Source organism: Anastrepha obliqua, chromosome 3 (assembly GCF_027943255.1).
Source record: "Anastrepha obliqua isolate idAnaObli1 chromosome 3, idAnaObli1_1.0, whole genome shotgun sequence".
In the NCBI taxonomy this organism is placed as follows: Eukaryota; Metazoa; Arthropoda; class Insecta; order Diptera; family Tephritidae; genus Anastrepha; species Anastrepha obliqua.
In genome coordinates, this window is record NC_072894.1 from 102,827,697 (window position 1) to 102,836,677 (window position 8,981).

Sequence of the window (8,981 nt, forward strand, 5' to 3'; positions counted from 1 at the left end):
AAGGTTTACCTCAAATAATTAAACATTTTTATTTTTGCACGGCCTTTTCAAACAACCATCCTAAGACCAGCTAAGATCACATGATTTTTATTGAAATTTATGCGTTAAGGCAAGATTGCTATAGCCTCAGACAGGGGCACTTGCCGTTTGCTATAAAAAGTTTGAGTTATATCCCTTGTCCGGTATTCTCATCCATCTGTATTGCATATTCGTACATATCTGGAATGAAGTGGTGGAAACCCATTCGATCAAACGTCTCAACCAAAAATTTTGGCTTTGAGCTTCCGAAGCAGATTTCTCTAATTATCCATTTCGATGATTTCACCCAAAAGTCCACGTGTAACAATCAGTGAGTCAATCGCGTAGCCATGTACCTGACAGTCCTTTCCTTCTCATTTCTCTTTTAGCCCCAATTTGAAGTGCTCATGTTGAGTTAAAAGTCCAAATAATCAGAATCTTTTTCTATTCTGAGTCCTACTGTCATTTAATTTCGGACACTTCTCATTGCCGTTCAACGGGTTAAAGCTGCTTACGTAAGAAAAAATCTTGACATTTTTTTCTTTTTCTTTCATTCTGATTTTTTCGCTCTCTTTATACCTTTTCTGCTTTTATTTTTACCCCAATGCAGCACAAACTTTTGTTTTCTTCTTCTTCTTCACTAAGGTTTGGTTCGCTGTGAAAATTTGTATGCAAATGCGTTTTGACGCAATTGCGTTACGCGCCTCGAAGCTACAAACGTATCACTTTGTTTTTGTTGCTGTTATTTTATATTCGTAGTCAAGATTTTGTTTCCTTGTGTGTAAATGTGTAGGAGATCTACATATTTTTGCCGTGGCAACACCCTTTGCCGAAGCAGCAACAAAAGCTGCAAACGGAAGTTGATTTGTAAAGTAGCAGCAACAACAAAAATTAAAGGTATGACTTTTTGCACTTAAAAACTATGAAAATATGTAAATGAAAATAATTTGCATAAGAAATGATTTTGATGGCGTCGCAAAGATAAAGTGTAGAAGTGTTTTGGGTTGATTTATATCTCTGATTTGTTTTTGCTTTTTTTTTGTGTACCAAAAGGGGGCATAAAAGTGAATGAACGAACAAAGAGTAAATGAAGAGTTAGTTACATTTTTTAGTTCGGTTAAAATATTTTGGATTATGGAGACATTTTTTGGTAGTCTAGAAGAATTTTCCTTGTATGCGTAAAATTAGTCACCGTACCAGACGATTTATAATTTTTGTAACTGGCGTCCTACGTCAATCCTATTTGACACTTGTGAATTAGAAAGCTAAGGGCATACAAACAGACAAGCAATAGAGCGCATAAAGGTCAAAATAAATATTTTCATCACTCAAAATATTTTGTTTATTTATTTTGTAAAAAAATTATTCAAACTTAAAACTGGATGGTTAATTTTGCGTCTTCTTGTATCAGTGGAATTATTTTTTTTTTTACTATTTATCAACGACTGAAATTTACTTGAAAAAAAAACAAAAAATGTATCGTTCTTATGTTAATTGAAGTGCGATTTACACGATAAAGAAATTTGAAAAATTTTCAAACAATTTTTTTTTCAATTTCAAAATTTTCCAAATTTTTCAATTTCAAAATTTTCGAAATTTTTCGATTTTAAAATTTTCAAAAAAATTTAAAAAAAAAAAATACATATTTTCAACTAAAAAATAAAAGAATTTTGCAAAAAGTAAAAATAAAACATTTGCAAAAACATATAATATTTTTTAAGCATTTTTAAAGTAGAAAAATATAAAAAGGTTAAAAAGAACTGCACACATTCCACTTAAAAAAAATTTTCAAGAATTAAAAAAAAAAAAATTTTGTCTTAATTTCAAATTTTACAAAAATTAAAATCAAAAAAATTTTTTATACAACTTTTCGACTAAAAACTAAAAATAAAAATGTTTGCAAGAAGAAAAAATGAGACGTTCCCAAAAAAATGTTTTTTAAGCATATTTTACCGTTAAAAAATCACCACTTCAAAAATTCCACAAATTTCAATATTTTTCCCAAATTAAAAAAAAAAAATTTTTTTTTCAATTTCAAAGTTTTTCATAAAAATTTTCAACTAAAAAATAGAAACTTTTACAAAAATTCCAACAAAATATTTTTTAAGCATCTGTTACCGTACAATAATATAAAAATTTAAAAAATAACCGCACACATCTTCAAAAATTCGATACCACAATTTCAATATTTTTCCAAAAATTTATTAAAAAAATTTTATTCCAATATCAAAATATTCAAAAACTTTGAAAAAAATTTGTTTCACAAAATTTTCAACTACAAAATAAAAAATTTTTCAAAAAATAATAGTACAAATTTTTACAAATAATAAAAATAAAAATTTTTGCAAAAATTTTTTCTAAACAAAAAAATTTAAGAAAATGTTAAAAAGAAAATGTTCCACTTCAAAAATTCTATACCAAAACTTCAACATTTTTCCAAAATTTAGTAAATTTTTTTTTTAAATTTCAAAATTTCCAAAAATTTTCAAACAAAAATTTTTCATACAAAGTTTCAACTAAAAAAAAAAAATTTACAAAAAAAAAAATAAGTGTTTACAAATTTTTTTGTTTTTAATTTTTTACAAAAAATAAAAATAAAAATGTTTACAATATTTTATTTTGAAGCAAAAAAAAAAATCTTAAGATGTTAGAAGGAATCTCATATATTCTACTTAAAAAAATTCTGTACCAAAAATTTCAACATTGAATAAATTTTAACTTTATTAAATTTCAGTTTACTTCTTAATACGCCCGAGCCTACAAATAAATAAATCTTCAAGAAAATTGGCAACAATGTGCTAAATACTTGAACCACCTGCTATGAATCACTCTATCGAAACCCCTCTCTATCATGGAACCCCTTTGCAAAATTGTCCGCCGAAAAATATTTCATAAATTTGAATTTTAACAAAAATTATCTAAAACCCTGTGGAAATAATCAAGCACAGTACCTACCTGTTTCATGTTTCCCTGTGCCCATGGTTGCCATTTCCATTCCCAGAAAGAGAGTTTTTACTTACTTTCCCTTTAACTAAAATATCAGTGTCTGTTCTGTTTTAAATTTGTCTACATAAATGTGTGTTTATTTAATAATTTAAGTGCAGTTCAACTAAAACAAGATAAATATATGTATTAAAATACCATTTTGCTTGCTATTTGTTTGCGTAATTTTTCAACTAAAAGTAAATTTTTGCAGTAACTAGTTTTTGCAAAATAATGGCTAATAATTTAGGCTAATAAGTTTACAATAATAATATCTCATTTATTACAAAATTCTTACGTCTATGGGGCAAATTTTCATAGTTTCAAAATTACAATTGATTAAATATTTTCTAAATATAAATAGAGTGTTTTTGCGTACATCCTAAATTTATTTACTTATCTACAAGACATTTCAAATTTTTATATCTTATTTTTGTTAAATAAGCAACTGTTTACATATTAATTTTTATTTATATAATGTAACATATTTTATATTTAATAAAATCATTTGAAATTCCATTAATTTTAATTTATTTCAATTTATACGCATTTATAAATATGTTTACAAGCATTTCACTAATTGACTAAAATCAGTTAATAGTACTTGAAAGTTGAAATGTTTAAGGGAGAAGTTAATTTGGATCACAAAACTTATGAGAAACTTATACTCGTATATAAAAAGTGATTTAAGTAATCGCTTAATCATGAAAGTCGAATTCGAGTCACATTTTCGCGCGAGATGAAAATTACTGCATTTTCAATGTAGTTTTAGGCATTGCATATGAGTTAGAAAATTGTTTGGAAACCAAGGTGAGTATTGTAGAATTTTCAATATCACTTTCCAAATAAATTATGCGTGGTGTTTCAGATAGAATATTCCCTTGATTGATCTGAATAGTCAGTTCATTCTTAGGTCAATTGATAGGATTGGTTAATCAATTTGCTACCTAGATTCTTTCAGCTCTAACCTGAAAACCATAGAGTTTATAATAAGAAAGATGGAACGCTACTCTGAAGTAATGCGAAAGCGGTTCCAGTGTGGGCGACGATCTTAAACGAGAGGGAGTGTTTTAGTCCCATGATATACCACTGCTGCGGCGGCAGCTTTGATGATGCATTAAGCATTTTAAGCCCCTTTTTCCACAAAAAAAGAAGACCCGAAAAGTATGCACGCTTTTGAGAATTATGCCGCGAAATAAGTTGACGATCATTAATTTCAATTTGAAGGTGTTTTATAAAATTTCTTGACACAGAATAATAAACTTAATGCAACACTCTTTATCTAGGGCTCTTATGTCACTGTCAATAGGGAATGGTTCTCATGTGTTATGATGAAAGTACTTATTAAAATGTGGAAAGTGGTTTGAGATATAGAGAGCAGGTTTTAGCTATGATAACAGCTCCAATAGTAGCAGAGAAAATTGTACGGGTAATGGGTATTTCGCACACAAAACAGCGACTAAGTAGAAAGTCTTAAAAAATTCGTTTTTCTTTCACAACAAGAAATAACTAAAAAGAATAAACGAAAATACTCCGAAACTCATAATTTCTATCTTGTTTACTTTAAAGCGCACTAAAAATATATTAACATTAAGCATTCGTCGTTTTAAGCCATTTCCATAAATAATTTTTTACGACACTTTTGGCTGCCTCAAATTATTTGTCATTTCGGTAAGGTCATATAAACTTTTTACATTTTTCCATTTATAACTTCCCCACATACCAAATATGCCAATTGATACCAGCCCAGCAGCGTCTTCTTGTGTGCCGCGAAAAGTAAACTGCTTTGAAAAAATCCAAAAAGAAAAAAGTTTGTATTGCGAACGCCATAAATATATTAATATTTTGTTATGCCATAAAAACGAAAATTATAGCAGCAGTGACATTAGCGCTAAATGAGCAGAGCACAATCGGCAAGCAGCAGAAGAAATATTTACCTATTATAAAAATTAAAACAAAAAAAAAAAAACACAATAACAAAAAATACCTGCATATATATTAACAATAAATTTGTATACTTCACATATTAATTTGGACAAAGCGGAGCAGTGGAACAACTCAATATACGAACGAGGCGGAGTACAACCAACACTACGGCGAAATGAAACGCTTCGAACTGATTAGGCCGCCTGCTGTGCGCATAGCAAATTTGGCATGCAAATCATCGTTCGCCTGCTAGTTCACCATCATCGTCGTCACTTGCTAGCCACCGCTGCTCGCGCAATTGAGCTGTTCAGCTGTTTGTATGCTGGCTGTTGTTGAGCTCTGCTGTTTTTGCCCTTGCCTGCTTGCTTAGAGTTGATATTCAATATTTCTTTATTTTAATGGCAATGAAGTGATAACATGACCGAAAAATTCGTTAATTACCAACGTTTGTTCGAATTTGAATGCCGCGCATATGACAGCCAGCTGAACTCGATTTTGTGCGCGCGCAGCTACGTTGCTATGTCTTGCAGTATTGATGTACATAGCGATTTATGAGTGCAAAACGCGACGCTTTGGAATTTACATTTACGTTGATTCGAGATCGAAGATGATCGTTGGTATTAGAAACTAGACAGTAGTAATTAATTTTGATCATTGTAACCCTAATAAAGTGATGCGTAGCATTTTTTCGGCAGCAAATTTGAATAGTTTTTTATGTGGAACAGTTGATCAGTGATCGGCAAAAACAATTTGGTGATGTTATGAAATTAAACTATGCTGTTGCGTTTTTTTAAACAAATTTTCTACATATCAAGTAGTGTGTGCAGTAGTCCAGATTCCAGGGGTTGGCGGTGCAGACTACCAGAAAAGGGAATAATTTTGAAAATTTTCAAAAAGAACAAAAAAATTAGTTATAATCGAATTGTGCCAGAAAATAAACTTCAATTCAACTCCAAATGCGTTGCAAAGTGGGGCACTAAGTCTATAAATCAACACCATTTTTTGCCAAATCAATGAAATTTTGTCCATTTAGGTACACATGCAGCCAATCAAGAAGACGAAGGAGCTACGCCTCCATATATATATATAAATATATTTGGCTCTGGTAGCGGTAGCTACCCTGCTAGAAAGCAAAATAGATTAGCGAAACCAAGGCAAGACGGAGTCCTGTCGAGGCCCTATGCTCCCGAGTGGAGTGAACAAGGGAAAACAAAAAAAAAAAATTTTTTGCGCTATGACCGCGCTTTTCTTTCTAATTATGGCATGCTTTGGTGTTTTTCCACAAGTGGAGAAAGTTACAGTTTTATGCAAATGGTTTTCTATGAGGGTCTTTTTCATGGCAGAAATGCACTATGAAGTTTGCCATTGCCTGCCGAAAGACGACTGCTATTATTAGGTGCGCAACTAAGTTCCCGCTGCTTGTCAATAGATGTCACCAGCAGTGCCTGCTAGTCGATTCTAACATAACCTAAACGTCATAAATCAAGCTTAGACATATGGTAAACAAACTGATGGGCAAAGAATGTTGAACGTCGTTTTTTCGCCTGTAAACAACTGCTCCAGCGGCAAAGAAGGAAGGGGTTTCTTCATCGCATCATGGCGAGTGATAAAAAATGAATTCATTACAGCAATACAAAGAAAAGAAAGTCATGGCGACTGGCCGGACATACTTCTACGTCGTCGCCTCGGCCGAAGATTCCCACTACGAAGGTTATGCTATGTATTTGGTGGGAACAAGTTGGTGTTATTTATTATGAACTGTTAAAACCAAATGAAACCATCACTGGGGATCGGTATCGACTTCAACAGATGCGATTGAGCCGAGCACTGCGCGAGGAGCGGCCGCAATACGCGGAGTTGCATGAGAAAGTGATTATACAACATAACAACACTCGTCCTCACGTTGCCAAACCCGTTAAAACCTACCTTGAAACACTAAAATGGGAAATCCTACCCCACCCGCCATATTCTCGAGATATTGCGCCACCTGTTCCGATCGATGGCACATGGTCTAGCTGACCAGCAGTTGCATTCATATGAAGACGTCAAAAAATGGGTTGATCCGTGGATAGCCTCAAAAGATGAACAGTTTTACCGCGACGGTATACGAGATCTATCAGAAAGATGGGGAAAAGTAGTAACCAGTGATGGGCAATACTTTCAATGATTCACTTGAAACCATTTTTTCAGAATAAAGTTGTATTTTCATCAAAAAAATAGCGAGAACTTAGTTGCGCACCAATAAAAAAAACTTTTTGTATCATTTGGTGACTCATGCCCGCTTGGAACCAGAGCACTGCCGAATGGTGGTCAAACTACAACTCCTTCGATAATGGCGACCCATACTTAAGAACAAAGGTCATAAAATTATTTTTTTTTTTACTTTTTCAACTGCTCAGGACTGTAAAACTGGCTTATAAAAATATTTCTGAAATATAATATATAAAATACATTTCTTTTATTAAAAAAAAAAAAAAAGTCAAGCACAACTTTTGATGTCATTTTCACGTTTAGAATAAAATAATCTATTATGTTTTTTGGCAGTTTCATGGAGTTTCAGATTTTTCCTGAAATATTTTTGAGATATTCGTAAAAAAATAGAAAGTTAAGAAACCTTTTTTCTTTTTCGTTTTTTCTCTTGAAATTTCGTTCTATCAAAAGGCGTTCAACTCTATAAAATTTGTAAAATAGGCTATTACCATATTTGTAAAATAAAAAAAATAAAATGTTTTGGCTATTTTAACTTCTTAGAGTCTTAAAAGTGGCTTCCGGAAATTTTTTTGATGCACGCGTAGTTAGAAATTTTTAATTCAATTAAAAAAAATCTTAATTATATTCTCAAACTGCATGCAGCTTATTTTTATATTAATTGGTCCAATTTTAGAAAAATTTTGACATATTTTATTCGTTAATATGGTAAAACAGGTTACAAAAAATTCTCAGGAAATTAGAAAGAAATATACATTTTTTCGTGCATTTTTTTAACTTTCTCTATTTTAAGCTTTTTATGTTTTTATTATTTTTATTGTTTTCTGTCAATTTCGGTGAATTAATGAAACCTGCCTCTTTAATGGCTTATAATCCTTCTGCTGTCTTTTTAGTTTTGGGAATAATCATCCGTCGAACAGTAGGGATTTTTTGAGCGCACGATTTTTGCAACTTCTAAAAAATAACAGAAAAATCAGAATAAAAAGAAGTTATTTACTCTCGGCAAAGAAGTTTTTTTATTAAAAAAAAAAATTAATGTTTTTTCTTAGTTTGTTATAATTTTCTTTCTTTAGTAGGGATTCAACAAATCAAGCTCGACTGCTGAGTGAGCTTACAGGCTATCGTAATCTTCAAATTTGACGGGGTTAGAAGTAATGTCACGTGTTTTTTTTTTGTGTTTTGAAAAGAGTTGGGGTATAATTCTCAAACTTTATACAGTATGCATTAGGGTGGCCCGAAATTTTTTTGTATAAAGTATTAGTTTTTGCTTAATGCTTGCGATACAAAATTAATAAAAAATCGAGATAATATTTTTAATTTTTTATTTTCTAATTTTTTTATATTTTTTTTAATTTTTGGTGGTTTCTGGGTCTATAGAATGTTCGCAATACAAAATTAAAAAAAAAAAATTTAGGTAATATTTTTAATTTTTTTATTTTGTAATTTTTTTACAATGTTTTTTTTTTTTTTTAATTTTTGGTGGTTTGAGGGTCTATAGAATGCTTACGATACAAAATTAAAAAAAAAAAAAACAAAGTTAAATTTTTAATTTTTATTTTTTAATTTCTTTACAATTTTTATTTCATTATTGTTGATTTTAGGGTCAATAGAAATTAGTTTAACAAATTATTTTTTAATACAGCCTGGAGTAACATTTTTGGATGTATGTGAAAGGAAATTAAAAATGGAGGTTGAATATTATCGATCTGTAAACACTTTATGCTAAATTTAAGGAAGAAAGAAGAGCACTTTTCCCATGCGAATGCAAAAGTAATTTGAGGTGCGTTGGCAGCACAAGTAAATATTAATAAAAGCAAAGTAAAATAAATAAAGAAAAGTAAAAAGTA